This window comes from Danaus plexippus, chromosome Z (assembly GCF_018135715.1).
Source record: "Danaus plexippus chromosome Z, MEX_DaPlex, whole genome shotgun sequence".
NCBI classification, from domain to species: Eukaryota; Metazoa; Arthropoda; class Insecta; order Lepidoptera; family Nymphalidae; genus Danaus; species Danaus plexippus.
The window spans coordinates 1,992,586-2,011,115 of record NC_083559.1 but is presented as its reverse complement, the minus strand read 5'-3'; the positions used below and the strand labels follow the sequence as shown (position 1 = coordinate 2,011,115).

Genomic DNA, 18,530 nt, shown 5'->3' with positions numbered 1-18,530 from the left:
GCCGCGCAACAGGCCCAACCTAACCACCACTACGTATAGTAAAAACAGTGTGTTCAGTTTTAAAGAGGGCGTCCGAGGACGCAGACGGCGTCCCCAACGTCGCGATCGCACCGGCAGTGCGCGGACGACGACCTACCGGCTTCCATACACCAATCACTGTGATAACAAACACCAACAATACTTTAGGTACACTGAATTAAGGCAAGATTGATATTTTCGTCTTAGAAGCGACTTCTAATATGTATTGTTTATTTTCTGTGATGGCATTGGGGTGTGGTTCATGGCCACTTACGCTAAGGAGTCCGTTGGCGCGAACCCGCCACGTGACATATTACTCCGTCAAAACGTTCCCCCCCGCACTATCGGCGGCGCATCCCCTCGATTCTGCGCGTTGTCTAGCAAATTTTAAGGGATATATTTCTATGAATATAAATATTTATATGCAAATTTAGACCTTAGTGCTATGTATTACTATGTCCATCTGTTAGTTATATCTAGCATTTGATGTAAAACCCTGATGTTGTAAAAGAATTTCTAGTGTGATTGAAATTGAGTTCAATTTTCAATGAACCATTTGGCTACGACAACATTCATTCATGTTTCAGGCTATCATGTGACTTATTTATGTTTACGTTACAGCGTAGTGCTTTATCAACATCCAATCAAAACATACGTTATCGATTTGTATGTATTGCTGTAGAACTAAGATGTGGATTTTAGGTATGTAATGAATATTTATCAGAAACGTACGTATTTTGGTTTGTTTATAAATGAATTTTTGAGTAATATCGGTTTAACAATGAAGTTTGAGCTCGACTGCAAATATCTTGAGCTTAATTAGATAAATACTTTATAAGAATTAATTACGACAAGTCAAAACAATACTGTCTAATGCTTCGCAATAATTGTCACAACACATTTCACTAATGTGTCACAATTCTTTCTGATTAAAACCTTTTTATATTTACTGGCTGCTAAGCTTAAACTCTAAACAATTTTACTAAAAAAATGTATATATTATTAAGCCAAAATATATATATAGAACATGCTATTTGTAAAACTTCGGGATTGTCAATAAAAAAAATTTGACGTGACGATATCTATTCCAGTGAAGCGATATCAGATTTCTGAAACAATAAATAAATTAAAAATTAAAAATATGTTTCTTCATGTAATTTCAATAAGGTTCAAAATATAATAAAAATATGTGACAGATTTATGAAGATAAAAATATGATCAATTACTTAACACTAACGACATGATAATATTGTACGAAATTCTCGTAAAAGTAAAGTATGGAAATTGGTATTTGGCTTAATTTTTCGACAAATACTCGACATAAAATTAGTACAAAAAAAAATATGTACATTTATATATATAGATATATGTACATTTTTATAAGTTTCTGCTTAAAAAGGTTAACGACTTTGTTGAGAAACAAACAATTCCGGCCAGAGAAGCGATCAATGCTACAGTTTTATTTTTATGTATGTGTAAAAGCAAATTTTGGGTCACCCGTATTTGTACTGCGCGATCTTAAAATAATATTTAAAACTAAGCCCCGATTCCGTAATTAGGTTAAGAGTACCACAAATAAGTTTATAGAGGCAATACATAACGAATAGTGTAACATCGATGCTAGCAACGAACAGTTGTCATGAAATGGTGCAGCTCCCCAAATAGCATTTATTTAGTGCTCTCGTAGCTGAATGATGTTTGGTATTAGAGCGCTTCAAGCACCAGCTTGTTGACCACAAAGCGATATGATACGATACGATATGATACGATATGCCACATGGAAATCTGGATTGGCAAACATGAAATAAGCATTATCGAAATGTATGGCATTTTTTTAACACGTCTCATCATAAATTAAATACATCGATATGTTTTAACAATTGCATTTGTACTTATTCTAGACATTTGTACATAAAAAATATGAAATACAAAATTTCATGCATCGCAACAACCATACAGATATACAGAGGGATTAAAAATAATATATCATTGAAAAGTATGTTAACAATACGTTAAACAATTTTTTGTATTAAAGTTTATTGTTTAATGAGTTCTCGTATAATTTTTTTTAAAAGATACGGGTTTAAAATGCGTCCTTTTATAAATATCCAAAACTATTTAGCAATCCAGCTAGAATTAGGAAATAGTTTTGTCCTAATTTAATATGTCTATTTGGCATAATATAAAAATTGTAACATAATGGTCTATGAGTTCAAAGGCCTATCACATGAAACGGAGAAGATTTTGTTCCTCTAAAATATTTCAAGCGTTCTTGATTGTCAACTGGGGCTCAATGTACAGAAGTACATAAAGTAAAATTCAAAAAGCGTGAATAAAAAATGTAATAAAATATTTTTACTAACATTTGTAGGAAATATTAAAACAGACGCCAATGTTAGGTCAAGATATGTCCATCAAGGATTCAATTCTGTTTAAATAATAAGAGCAGAAATAATTCATATAAAAAACAATCTATCTTTCCTTATACTTTTTCGCTAACAATATACATGGTTTTAATTTCCCTCTTGAATTGAAATGTCACAATTTATTATATTTTTTGATATTATTACATAACACACAATAAATATGCAATGAATAAATTTTATAAAAACTTTTAACTCAGACACTATAAATGAAAATACATCTAATATTAATTTTAAAAAACAAGTTGATAGAATGAAAAGTTATCAGACTCAGAAATAATAAAAGTTCAAAAGATAAATTCAACTACAATACTTCAAAAACTTTTACGTTTGTTACTTAAGATAGAAAAGTAAGAATGGCAGGACTTTCTATTTATTTTAAGAAGAATAAAGTCGAATGCACTTTAATGCTATTGTGTTCTTCTTATAGAAACTGACATTAAGACTTGACTTAAAATAAATAGAAAAAAACGATTCATCTAATAGCAGAAATAAAATAGAAATTTACTATCTTGTTTGCTTCACTTTTGTACGAAGGAACTATGAAAAAAGTAAATTGCTTTAACGGATCTAAGAAGAAATACTTGTCAATATATATATATATATATTGACATCCATAGATACCATTTAGTTATTTGGATTCTTTCTAACGAGATCCAATCTTTGAACTTTATTGTTCTGTGAAACATTTGCTCAAAAAAAATATATGGAAATTATATGACTTAGTCTGCTAATACACTGTCCAAATGATTAAAATCATCTTTCTGATAATATATATGTATGTATGTCAAAAAATATATTCTTACTATTATAAATAGAATCATCGCAAAGTAGAAATAAAATATGTATGTATCATTATATATATATATATATATATATATATATATATATATATATATATATGTTTATTACACCATCATAAACTCTTTTGAAATATTTTTGTAATACCGAATATCGAAATGTTTTTCCAATTACTTTGCTAATGCAAAGTTATTTCATTGTTGCAATCAAAGGCATGAAATTTTTATGCCGAACGGTAAATTGATTGATCTGCATCTGTATATGATCGAAAGTATTACTCCAATCCTTCACGGGCCAGTACATATTAAGATTAATGAGAAAACATGCGAACGAGTGTTTTCATGAAGCGGAACAAGTCATTATAAAAATACAGAAGTAATTTATGTTTCTGAAATGTATGATACGTAAAACACAAATGAGGCCGGGAAATTCTTCAATTCTGGCTTACATAATGCTGTCGAATTTTTTTGGACCAATGTCTGAAGTGAAGAGGTCAAAAACGACATACTTTAGAAAGTACGTAGTTTAGAGACAAGTATTTTTCTTATTTCGAACTGGAAAAATTAAATTTTACATCATAATTCAAAGAAGGTTACCTATATTTATGGGTCGAGGTTTTTGAAATTCTTTATTGTATGAAGTTTCGTGTGCTCTTCACGAATCTCGTCTTTTTATCTTCTCCGCTCATTTTTCACGAGCATCGTGATGTATTATTTTCCAAAATACTTGATAAGTGCATCTCATCATTTTGTATTTTTATTTATTAAAGGTAAAATTGAAATAAAAAGATACATGTCTCAAAATTGTTGAATCAAATTTAATTTAACGAGACGAATTTTCTAAACTAAAACCTTTATACTTCCTTCCGGAGAATTTCAGATAAAACTACCAAGATTATATCTAAAATGAGTAAAAATATTAAATTAATTAAAGTAAAAATATGGCGCTTAGGGCTAAAGAAAATTCACCTCCTTTGAGTTTTTATTAATGGTTAAAACGTGTTTTATTAGTGTGAAAAGAGCTATAAAAATTATTTAAGTAGCCTTTGTAAATGTTCGCCTAGAATTATTTCTTGCACAATATCTAAGTTTTTATTTTATTAAATATATTAAGATTAGTAATGGCATATTTAACGAAAAAAATTGCAATTCGTCGTGAAGGACGTATTTTATCTGATAAAAAGCTTTTCATTTTGTAAACTGCAACTGTTAGAGGTCGATCGTTATTACAGTATGAAATTTTGCGGCATGTCTATAGAATACCGGTATAAATCAGAATCTATAAAAGTTGCGCTTTTCTATCTGTTGCCAATATCAAAAGGATGTCAAGAAGGCTCTGAATGCAGACAGGCCGGGTAGAAACGCACGGTCATGTGAACGGATTGTAGTGGCACTTCCGGAACAAGAGTCACATACCGATTCTATACAAGTTACGTGTCTTTTATGTATTCTTCTGTTATTGGTTATTGATTTTTCTTCCTCATTCGTTTTATAGTTGTTACCAAAAACTCAATGGAAAACTTAATGGAATTTCTTAACGTCGCTTCAGTGTAATTAAAAGATTTATACTTAGAATAGTTCGGATTCGTAGATGGGCTTGTACTCTGATATTTATTAAAAGAATTGTTTTTGAGAAAAATAGAATATACTGTAATACTATATAAAAAGTTTTGAGGAAAATTATTTAATTTTTTAAAAATATTTCCTTGCTATAAAATATATATCGGTAATGGGAAAAACAGTCAAATCTGATTCTTTTTATCTCCAAAGATCATCATTATTAACTTGAATTGTATCATCATTCTCATCATCCGAGGTTACCGCCCGTGGGCTGGTTTTGTGTCTTAAATCCACTAAAATCCCACCACACTGAACAGCGCAATGGGTAGTCTACCTACGGGTACGTAGTAGAAGTACGTAGTAACATTCAAGGACCTTTAGGAGGCTTTGCCCATCGATCCTTCGAGCTGTTCCTATTCTTTCTTCCAACCACCACTTAAGTCTTGCAACTCTAAAAGCTTGGTCCGTTACTTTGGTTCTTCTACATATGTCCTCAACAGTTTCTATTACGTAGTCAAATTTAAATCAACTCCCAACTTCATTTCCATTATCCGTTCGAGTGACTGAGTTTTCTAACAAGGTCCATAGTAAACGACGTTATAGGATCACTTGCAGACATTTCTCGAACACTTCTGTGTTTAAACACCTCGATAAGTTTGTGATGAAGATGAAGCTATCCTTAATTCCATTCAGCCCTTCCATCTTAGTCTGATTCAAAGATTTACTTTTCGCTCTGAATATTATACTAAATAAATAATTTTCTACATACTTAATTAAAATCCTCATAAAAATTTTATGCGTAGTGTTGGGTAAATTATAGATATATATATATATATATATATATATACCAGGGGCGTGCACAAAGATTTGGGGTAGGGTAAGCAGAATATGGTTGAAAAAAAAATAGCAATATTCATCATAATTTCCTCCTTTAAAACATTGATAATATTCGCGAATAAAGTCGTAGCAGTAAAATCAGAATTAACATCCATATATTTTATAAATCTATCAACTGCCACTGAGCCACGAAAATAGCTTAAAGCGATTACGATCTGTTCATCAACGCTTTATGAAAGTTATTTAAATCGGAATATCCAGTGGAGATCCAAACATTATTATTATTATTTATTATTTGAAAACAACAAACAAGGAAATCAAAATAACTTATTTGTGTGTACACAACCTGTTAGCTAATTAAAACTATCTTAATAATTTTTATTAAAACGAGTAATATTATCTTTTTTTTTTTATTAAATCTAAACTGCCCACACAACTTCCCTTTGTAAATATTTTAACTCTATCATCAAACGACAATTGAAAATGTACTCGTAATTAGTTTAGTTAAACACACATCACCATTACAGAGCTCACAGCTATAAATTTCCATAATAAGTTATTAAAATGATGCATTCATTAGTTAACTTATTCACTTGAGCTAAGAAAAACAATAATAAAAAAATGGAGAAAAAAATATTTGAACAGTCTACAATATACGAACAAACTCTAAGGCGTGTACAGTTTTTGCACACAGATATGCAATTATTCCTGAATACAAGACGGGATTTGTAGATCGTCCTTGAGATAATTTGTATAGAATATGTGCACCGAGTAGCTGTGCATACGGCCGCTTTGGCTGGAAGGCAGCGCTAGCCGCTAGCAGTGGCCGATCTAACATGTTAGTTTTTACGTTGATAGATGGCACTTTTAAAAATTTTTTCAGATCGTGAATCAAATTACATTAAATGTTTGTAAACATTCGTATTCCGTAATGTACGATTAAAAGTATGTAATTAAGAATATGTCATTTGACAATAAGACAATCAGTTTTTAATTAAATTGAACATAGTAAAGATTCATTTGTCAGGCATGTTATAAAGTCTTGACGGATCTGTTATTGATCGGGACCCCAGTAAAATTTGACGCTCTTCCTAGTAATTAGAGCAATAGATGCCGTTTTTGTTGCGTAACAGTTATCTGCCTACGAAAGTAGCCTGCAAGTCCAAGAAAATGTGGGACTTGTTTCACGTTTGCAGATGCAGACGAATTTGACAGAGGCTCAATCTTCCTAGCGCTTGGGCTAACCGGGCCACCACTAAATTGTAGGCCTAAGTATTCAACCACGGTATTTAAAAAGAAGTATTTCTTAATATTGATCGAAAAACCGGATTCTTTTAATTTTTGGAGTACCTTATTAAGCAATAAACTACCGTCTTTCACCGCGTTGCTGAGGAGAAATACGTGGTACGATATAAACAAGCAAATCACTAGTATTGTCATACAAGCTTTAGTGATTACAGATCACTACCTTGCAGAGGAGTTTTAATGAGTTTTCAAGGGCTAGTACTTGATGAACCTGAATGATCCACGCGAATGATATACTGGTGGTCTTTTGTGGGAACATACATTATACTCCATCACGATTCAAAACGTCTGTTCCTGTTACTGTCGGAGTATTCATGCAGACTGACTTTATTACTACTAGATCAGCTTCAAATTAATTATTTAATTAATAGTAACTGTGACGTAAGCGGTGGCAACGTTTTCATGTTCACTAACGTTTTTCAACGTACATCACGTTTATTTGGGTTTAAAAGAAAGAAACTTGAGAACGTCAGAAGAAATCAGCGATATATTGTGAGCTCCACTATCAATAAGTATATCCATCGGTATGCCCTGGACAACTGCAGGAATAACATCTCTATTCGCAACCATCTTGGGTGAGCGTAGGTTTACATTTTGCTGGTTTCTTAGGCCTGACCTATTCTTCACATAACGTGTGTCTTCTGAGTGTCCTGTCTTTTTGTAAAATGTACATGTCATCGTGGACCTAACAACAGGAGTACAACTTGTATTCGGGTTGTTGTGAGGGTTAATTTGTTTGTTTTTATGACAATTACGTTCCGAATATCCCCGTTGACGACAGTAGTAGCACATACTTCCCGACCGCCAAGTTATTTGGGGCTTAGCTTGAGGACGACTTTTAGTATTTTCAGTACGACTTGGCTTTGTATAAATCCAAAGAAGAGAAACTAAATCTCCAGCTGTCAAATTCGCGTTGGCAGCTGTAGCCTTAATTTGATGGATTTCAATATTGCGTATGACTATAAGAGTCCGAAGTTCTTCACACCAACCCTTAACTACCTTTAAAAATTATAATGTACGTATCGCATACTCAGTGTATGTGGTATATTTTTCGGATGTCGTGTTCATACACTCAAATAGAATGTTAGCGTAATCCAAGTTCCGAGGGCAAAGAGTCTTAAATTCCTTTTTAAAGTTTGACCATATAAAGTCACATGTGATCCATTCATTAATCCATATTTTGGCGTCGCCTTTTAAACAAGATGCTACCAGCGAAAGACACTCATGATTCTCCTAACCGTTCGCTGACATATCGCGATCTACATCTAAATACCATAAATCAATGTCATGTCTGGAAGGATCAAAAATGGATACGTAATAATCACGTGACGTAATTGGTGAGAGAGACTTATAGGCATCTGCCAGAATAGTAAAAGACGAAGCTGACATAGTATCGGGACAGCGAACAGTGGCTTCTTGATTGTGAGTGGGTGCTGAGCCCTCGGAATTGTTCACGCACGTCTGCGGTACATGCCTCAAGTTAACGAAACTATTTGCGTTTGATAACGCGTTACCACTATTAACTAGGTATGTGATTATCACCTATAGACACATTTCTTACAACTGTGTTTTCCCGATTCGGCAACATTTCCTGGTTTCGGAGTTACAGATCTATTGATAGACTGTTCTACAGCATTGAGTCTCTTCAAAATGTTATTCCAAAGTATCATGCAGCGAATCACTACTAACTAAATACGGGTGAGCGTCGTCGAGATGTATTGCAACTTGGCTTGTTTGTCGATCTACGATAACGAACTTGACCGTAGTTCTGCCGCCCGTTCGAACTATCGTCTAAATCACTGCAACTCCGTGACCTATCACGCGACTCGCTATCCAACCGTAGGGTCCACCCTACGGTTTTGTATGTAGACTAGATGTCAATCTATCTCTCTCATGGCATGATCTACTTCCAGTTTAAGATCGATAACGATTCCTTTTCTAAGCATAATTGTCAATAAAGAACTTAAATAAACATTGGACCAAAAAGATTTAAAAAAAAATTTTTATCCCACTTCTGAATTCAGGAAATTTGTTCGAATTTAAAAACAAGAATTAACAATATGTCATTTGACAATCAGTTTTTAATCAAAATGAACAAATATAAAGGGTAAATTAAGGAATGAAATGATGAACTGCAAACACCAGTACAATAACAAATAAACTACTTACAGAGTAATATCCTTAAAATAGCCTTAAAAGTAATTGCTAACATATTATTAACACTTAAAATCCCTGAGCGTTGTCACCTCTACGACAGACAACCGAAAAGTAAGTCGGGGTCTCTTTCGCCCACTGGTTGTATTTTGTTTTCTTGAGAAGTTCCTTACTATATATCAATATCAAAATATATATACATGTTATAAAACAAAATTTCTCGCCGCGTCTGTCTGTATGTCTGTTTGCGATAAACGAAAAAACTAGTGCACCATCAAACAGTTATCACTACTCTATAACGTGATTCTCGAGAAGGGTTTCAGTATATAATTTATTAAGTTTTTTGTATTTACTTGTATATATATATAGGTGATTAGTAATTGTACATAAGTCATAATAAAGTAAATTAATTTTTGTCATAAAGAGAACTTCTTAAATAAATGCTATCATGAAGATAAAGATAAGCAAAAGTACCAGGATTCCTAAAGTTCGTATCAAATGACACAAAGTTTTCGAGTTTCAAAATCGAGTCATGAATTACGACGAAGAGCCGTCGTTATATTTTAAACTGTTTAATTAAAACAATTGGGTTGTGTCTGAACGTTAGATATTATTTTATTCAAGACCAGTTTCGATGTCAAAATGAAAACCAAACATCAGTAATAAATATACAACAGCATTATAGTTAAAGTAATTGCGGGTGATATTTCTCACAAGCGATGGCTTGTAAAAGGACCCGGCTGCCTAAGCTCTTTAAAAGATAGAAATAAGAGGCGATGAATTTACCAGCCGTATAATCGGTATATTTGTGGTTTCCCTATTTCAAAAGTTCATCCCTGTTTCAAAATATATCAAGATAAGAAATCAGATTGAAGATCATAAGTCGAGTCTTTTATTTTCTGTAAGACCTGAAGTATTTTTATTTCTTGTACACGTTATCTATGAAAGAGATTTATCGTACGACGCTTTTATAATGATCTAATATTATTGAACCATACCCTGACTAAAGTGTCTTAATGTGTTTGTACTATATATAATTGATTTGTAAACTTAACTTCTAAATTATATTCTATCCCTAAACTATCCCTTGAAGTAAATTCTTATAATTCGCAATATAAATTTGTAATATATTTAACGCATATAAACAAATAAATATTAAATTATTAATTATGATGTTTATTTTGTGGTTTGCGGCTCCAATACATAAATGGTTTACGGCATTACCGCCGCCGACATCCTTCCTATCGAATTATCCGATTTCGTCAGCTTCAATCCGAGTCATTGGTTCAACGTCACCGGTCGATTAAATTAATTAACACGTCGGAAGAACAACAACGTCCTATTAAATATACAGTAACCTCAATAGTCTATAGTATAGTTTTAGATTGGATTATTGATTATTCATGATACAGAATTACCTTGAATACCAAATTTAGCGATTGAAATTTCTTTATTATTTTTTATTAAATATAACTAATAAATATGTTTGTACTGAAATAGAGTTAATATTTTTCTGACAATGTTTAGATATATTATTTTAAAATTTTTATAGTTTATAAAACTGTTCCTGTGTAGCGAAAAGAATTAATTGAAAACAATGCTAGGGATTTTTTTCCTTGGTCTTGTCTTTCTTATAATGATATCCAATATTTTTGCGAGTACTCATTTTTAAATGAAAGTACATAAATTTTGTTACTTTATTTTTGCATTTTCCCGACGTTTCGTTTACGTTGTAGTAACCGTGACTTTGTGTTTCCTCCCTTGACTTGGAAATATATGCGTCTTACTATAAGGATACATCTTTTACAAGATTATATATATATGGTGGCAGACGAGCAGACGGCCTATTTGATGAGCAGTAGTGACCGTCGCCCAAGGTCATCCGCAACATAGATGTTGTGGATGCGTTGCCAACTTGGTTGTTGAGGAAAAGGGAGGGGTGGGAATAAGGAAATGACAGGAAAGGGTGGGAACGGAAAACGGGCAACTGGCTGTCTCACTCATCGGACAAAACGCAGTCATTAATGACTACTTCACTGTCTTCTGTGTGAGGGTGGTACTACCCCGGTCGAGCCGGCCCATGTTCGAGCTTGTAACTTGACCACAGCTAGGCTCTACCACCTCAAAAAATATAACATTCATCCAGTGAAATTCTTTAAATTTTATGGTTATTACGATTACATTTTTTGTATTTTATTTTTTTTAGTTATAGAATTACAAAAAATCTGTTAGCGCGATTTGATATTATGAATATTAAATTCAGCTTCGTCAACTAATTACTTTGAAAGCTTATACGTTAGTAACGCTGTTGTTATTTGATGTATTGCTACTGATAAATCATATTTCAGTATCATATATGATATATGAAAGCTCTCTGTTAAAATGCGACATATTGATTTATATGATAACATATTATAGTAGTAACGCAATAGTATATCATTATTAAAAGATAAACATAAAAGATCAATTAATTACCAGTAGATTAAACATTATAACATCCGATAGTCGTAAAATCGTCGTTATTCAGAAAAACGTGGGTGAATTTTTAATTAATTTTACTATATTAAAATAATGAACGTCCCGTAATTAATTATATCGTCTGAGGCGAGTGTGTGAATTTATATTTTTATATCGAAAATTTGTTCGTCATGTCCATTCTTAACTTTATACGGAATTTCGTGTTTTTATTTAAACAGCTACTGAAGCTTTTAAATATTTTAAAAATATTTCTGTGCTAATTAATTACCAACATTTACAAATTATAAATAGACGAGAAAAACAAACGGGTCTTTCGTTCCAGGAAATATTTTTGTAAGTTCTACTTTATTGTAATAACTCAATTATAAAGACTTACAAAAACACACAAAGAGGCGGCGGAAAAACATTTTTTTTTTGTACATTACGAAAAACGTGGTAAAAGGTACCAGACCCTCAACATATATTATTAATCATCATAATAGAAAGTTTTTAATTTTCATTTACGAAATCAAACTTCAAATATAATTTGATAATTTTAAAATATATATTTGTGTTACCTAAAGTTATCACAGATACTGTTTCAGTAAACTTTGAGTTGGAAAGTTATCAATCAATTTCAGAACTCCTAATTGTCATAAAGCAGAAACTTTGCAATAACTTTATGAAATAAAGTGTTTCAACACTTTTCTTAAGTTGAAGTGATAAGACTAAGAGTAAAGTATGAACTAAATTGTGTCACTAAATAATTTGAAATTTTTCGATATTAAATGATTTACATTCATTCCATTTCCTTAATGAATTGTTATATTATTGTCGTGTTCAATGAAATATTCATATAAAATTTCTGTTTTTGCCCATTGACTTGTCTATATTATTCGTCGGGTCCTTAACCTGACCTATGACGTACAACTAATATCTAATTTATTTCGTTGTGTCACGTTTAAAATCTAAATATTCCCCACACACAAATAGCACTGTTTGTATGAGATATGTTAATTGTTAAGTACTAGTTTTTGAAAAAATATACATTGTTATATATTGCTCGGTTTCGCTCGCGTGAATAATTGCTTCGTTCGCGTTTTACCTTTAGTCACAGTTCGGTTATATTGGATTTATTTCTCTTTATATTTTGGTATGTTTTACATATTTCAATAACATCGTCCAACTATAGAAAACTTGGTTATAAGCATCAAGGAAATGAAATTTCGAATTTATATAATATATTTAATTAACGTAACTATAAAAATATTTATGATTTATCTAGATGACATGTTGATATTTTTTTATAATTAGATTTAACACGACAACGAATTATCACAATAATTTTTTGACTATATTTTTTTTATTAACAAAATATTTAATCAAATCAATGTCACGAAACTTAAAATAAATATCAACTATTTTGTTCCCGATACATTATGCATTGTTAATTTGAACAGTAAAATAAACACTGCGACGTAATTAAGAGCTCATAAATATTTAACACTTCTACTTATATACTCCAATGATATATTACACACTTTTCCATAGTTTAAATTGATAATATCGAAGTTGATTTTAATTGTAGACGATCAACCACTTCCATCTATATCGTCATCAGAGTATCATTAGTTACGCCCATCACAAAATCAAATTCCATTTTATCTAATCTGCACCATGTATGCACATACATTTATATACTTCATGAAACTCTGAACTAATCCCGCAAATTGCAATTTCATTCGCTGTCGTCCAAATAGAGATATTTCCTTTATGAAACAATACGAAGTTGTTTCATGATATTTGAAAGGAAAATAAACCAATATGTTTCATGACTTACAGAAAAATACTTTTCTATTATTGGTATTGATGTTGCTACGAGACTATCGTACTGTTTGTGATCTGGTCGGTTCTCCTCTGCAATTTGTTTTTCATGTAACTACCTATCCGCTGATTTTTCTATTCGTCGATTTTAGCGGATATCAAAGGAAATTCGTTTGTTTGTAGCTTTAAAAAAAAAAGTAGAATGGAACGTACATGTCGACCTTTGAAACACGATCGGTTCACAGAAGATACCAAATAAACATCCGCATTCCCTTTGACGCAAAAATTATTCTACAGCGTTGCTTTTTACTATTTTATACGGGCTCATATCCAGTGTACTTTTTAATTTTTTTATATGATGAATGAACTACCAAAGTCTTTTTCCGTTTTTATTATTTTGAATGTGCTAACGAAATTTTAATTATATATCTTGATGAAATATTTGATACTAATATATAAAAACAGGTCTTTCGATTTCGTTCATAATGTTGTTGGGTATAGATTTAATTACAGAATTAAGAAGTTTTACACGAAGACAAATAATTTTAGGAATAATAGTAACATTTACCCTAACTGCACACATCTATTGATAGGAACTATTAAATTATAATTGTTTGTTACGAATCGAGTTTAATACGAACAAAAAAAATTAAAAAAAAATGGATTTTTTTCTTAAATTTCTGTAACCGATATAAAATTTCTGAATCTCCTTTTCATTATTTGGTAGTAATAAATTCACTATATTGTAGTTTAAGAAGTGACTTTTTTGTAAAAAATTTACTCACAGTGATATTAACATAATTAAGTTTGCTTCAATTAGGTACGATCGATACTTACTCGCACAGTCTCCTGAAGACTCCAAGTGTTAAACTTCAAATTATCTATAACACAGACAAAACTTTGAGTATAGGGAATTTAGTTTGAACGTTTGAAAATTCAAATTTCTAGTTATAATTCGATCCAGACAGCTATATCCCAGTGAATATGAATTTTAATAGGTGTTTCATCGTAAGTCTAAAGTGATACGTAAAGAGGACTGGTATGAGAGAAGTGTTTTAGAACTCAAGCAGTTGAGATGAATATTTTTTTTGTACATAATTTCACATTATACAATACGATCTGTTTTTATGTATTGTTATATTTATTAAGTATTATTTAATTTATTTCAGAATTGAAGAAAAAAATGTTATATACATGAGTAGCCACTTGATTCTGAACCCTGATTATATACGATCAACATCTTTGTCGCTCAGAAAAACGACTTGTGTTTGAGAAAATTAAGTGACAGTTTCAAATAATGATACTGTTAAAATATTATTTTCTTTATAAAATATAGCATTGAGTGTGAACAATTACATTTCATTTAAAATGACCTTATTATTTGACTAATATTTTTTTCTAGTGATGTTTTTAAATTGCCCTAAATTATAACAGAAAGTTTTAAAACAAAGCTTCTCATATCTATTCCACATTACATGTTATATGGATATCCATTTCAATCCCTGGTGTATTACATACAACTATAAATACAGAATATTTGCATGGTTTCATTAAAATATTCATCGGAATATTTGAGGCGTAGAGAATTGGTTGCATTCATTCACTAGGTGTTATTGGAAATGCCCCCGCGAGGCCTCCGTGATTGCCCTATAGTTGTTTATTAACTTAAAATTGACGGGTCACTATCGATTCACATTTAATGTGTTATTGCGCGGTGATAATTTGATAAGGCTACCTGAATGGCTCTTAATAAAGTTATTGACGTTATAAAATTGTGATATAAGATAATAATATTTAGAACGTTACATGTAGAATGTTTATGCGTATTCAGGTTCAACAATAGTTCTTTGTTACGGACAATGAGGATCACGGGATGAGAACAATCTATACTTATAGTAATATTCTTCGAATATTAAACAATGAAACGAAAATAAAACATGATCGTAGTTAAAATTAATCCATCTTTTTATTCTGTACCTATAAATATTGTACGAATGACGTTAATGACGGCCTACTTGGTGGGCAGTAGTCACCGTCGCCCATAGACATCCACAACATAGATGTTACGGATGAGTTACTGGAAATATTTAAGGTGGAATCAACACAACGATTTATTTTTCAATGGACGTGGAAGTAAATAATATTTTTTTACGTCAATTTTCACGACATTTGAAACATTACTGATAATGTTATGATAATAAACTATTCTATCTTATTTCTCTCTGAACATAAAACAGGCATTTCTAGAAATACAAATATAAATGAATCATACAATTTATAGTAATATAGCTGTAGTTTCAATATATATATGAAATCACTACGTGCGTAGTAATTTCTCGGGGGATCCAATTAAAAAATACACACCAGTGGAACCGCAGCTAGAATTACAATAATTAAAACCAGTCGCGCGGAAAAGATATACATATATTTTATCTTACATTTCCCATATAGAGAGTAAATAATTATAATTTCAATTAAATATACCGCTTTGATTTTATATTTCCATTTAACTACTTATCCGTTAAATTGAAATAAACTATTTTTATTACATAATATCTGTACCTTTTATAGTTGTAAAAAATATATATATTTAATTTTTTTTCTCTATAAAATATTGTATATATTAAAGTTTACGTGCGTGTGGATAACGTAGAATCTAATACAGATGTTGGAACCATATTAACCTGTATTGAGACTACTATCTCTATAAAGCTACAGCAAGCTCTAGCATAGAGGCTCTAGAATATTAGAATATATCGTGAGTTGTAGAGAAAAACGTTTGTTTACTTAACATTTTAAATAAGAAAATATATTAGAACAAAAAACGGTTTCGGAATTCGGAAACAAATCTTACGCTGGCCGGGCACGCGCACGGTCATTCCATGAAATGCTGAGAAGCTTCCGTCTCTATTAGAAATATAAAACTCACTGAGTATACAAAGTTGTAGCTGCGTGATACATGTAATAGATGTACGTGTTCGATATAATATTTTTCAAATCGTATTGTTTGCCAAAATATCCTCAGCACTAATTTTTATATTATCTTAACCTTAGATATGCCTGAGAATGAGTCAACTGCAAATTCGACAAGCCACTGTCACACCAACTCTACAGGCGTTATGAATAATTTCGTATACGTAAATAGACACGAGATGATAGTATTTCATTATATACTTAAGGTAATAAGTGTATGATAATTAATTAGTTTGTACTGAGAATACCTAAATAATTACAACCTATCACGAACATGATACAGACTATCGTACTTAAGAAAAGTTATCGAAAAAATAATCATAAATGCACTTGTGTGTAATAATTTCTAAGCTTTCTTCTGTTTGTTAAGACACCGATGCGATTACATAATAAAACGCGAATAGAAACATTTTTTTTTTTATATTTGAAATACTTATAGCAAAAAATCTCATATACACCACTACTATTATTAGTGAACAGCTGTTATAAAACTACGTGAACACATCGCAGTGTACGCACATGCATGCTGTCGGCACTAAATCGATATCTAATAGAATACTATAGCGTAGAAGCATCACTAAAGTCAAGGTCAAGTTCATGTTCATCTCAATAACAAACACGGAAAGATTCAGCAGTTATTAAAATATAGAATTTTACTCAAATGTAATTAATTGTCCCATGAATCACGTAAACATGTAAAACAAGAAAATACTGTTTGATATTTTTTTTTTAATATTCTATTTTGGTCTCGATTAATTTATAGTGACTAGTAAATGGCTCACGGTCGGTAATACTGAATTGATAATCGAACTTTTAGTTTGAAAGTTGAATAGAAATAATGTCTTTATGTTTGGCATTTAGTCACAATACACACATTGATGAATGTTCATATATAATATATTTTTCCTAACCGCGATTCTTTTAAAAGGACATAAAAAAGATTTTGCTCCGCTTGAATGTTACGTTATTATTTAAGACATTATATATATATATATTAAGATCTTGGCTTGATACATTATTATTGTATTGGTTATTTTGCTATATATATATATTTAGCAAAATAACATGCGCATAGATTTAAAGTATTGATAAAACGGATACAAATATCAAAAACTAAAAATGTTACTATTTTTCCAATGCAGCAGGGGTTACGAAAATTTGTTAGTTTTTCGATTGAAACTTTGCCAGAAATGTTAGTTTTGTAAAGTACTTATTCTGTTTAAATGACACAGACTATCTACGTGTCCTAGATATTCTTCACGGATAATGTTTCTTCTGTAAGTTTCGATATATAACTAGTCCATTTATAAACAGAACAATTGAAATTTAAAATGCAAAGTCAATAATAAATTACTAACCTCATACTATTTATGCATATTTTATGATTGGAATTTACATCAGTTTGGTTTCTGTTGTGTATTACAATCTAAATAAATTAAAGCTCCTGTCCTTTTGTACACGAAAATTCCTCTCGTATAATAATTGATCACTCGAAATTACTTTTGAGGGTACAAAGTTTTACAAATTACTGTTGTAAAAAGTTTTTTAAACCTTCCATTTCGTTTGCCCACTCGAAGGGATCGCGAGTACGGGTCTTCATCCCTAAATTATTTCACATTTTATACATCTGAATCTAGAATATATGATATTTCTAATATATGATACGTCTAAAAAAGGCAACACTTTAAAACAAACTTATGATTGAAAGCAGATTTTTTTGTAACGATTTACATACATTATGTATTATATATTATTTTTTAAGTACTAAATAATAATTGAACTCGCGGAAAAGATTTAAAATAAATATTGATAGTCAGAACATTACATGTAAATGTATAAATCATTTTTTAACTGGTATACGTACTTCTAAACGGTTTCTTTTTAGTGCAAAGAATGACTGAAGATTGAAGAAATGAATGAATGTAATGAAATAATGTAGGTTACTAAATAATTATATGTGTGTATTGTATTAATATGAAACAAATAGAAAAAGAGATCATCTGGATATGCTTTAAATATATTGACCTCAAGAAACACATATATAGAGTTTTAAATGAAATTTAAAAGTGTTGATATTTGTTATACGCTCATTTATCGCTCGTTATTTATTCATTATGTGAAATTAAAAATATATAAAAAAAATACAGTGCTGCTTGGTGATCGTTTTGAGTTATAAATA

General features: G+C 30.9%; 1 protein-coding gene across 17 annotated transcripts in view; it reads left to right on the top strand.

The window, feature by feature from the left end:
- The window catches only part of LOC116777265 (coiled-coil domain-containing protein CG32809), a 132,353-nt gene that overhangs the window by 21,766 nt on the left and 92,057 nt on the right, over nt 1-18,530 (top strand). For 2 of the 17 annotated variants that reach the window (XM_032670713.2, XM_061526386.1), the window contains exon 1: nt 25-186. The exons of the other annotated variants lie outside the window; for them this stretch is intronic. The gene's annotated coding sequence lies outside the window, so the exon portion shown is untranslated. Of the gene's footprint in view, nt 1-24; nt 187-18,530 lie in introns of those variants that run through there. 17 annotated transcript variants of the gene reach the window in all.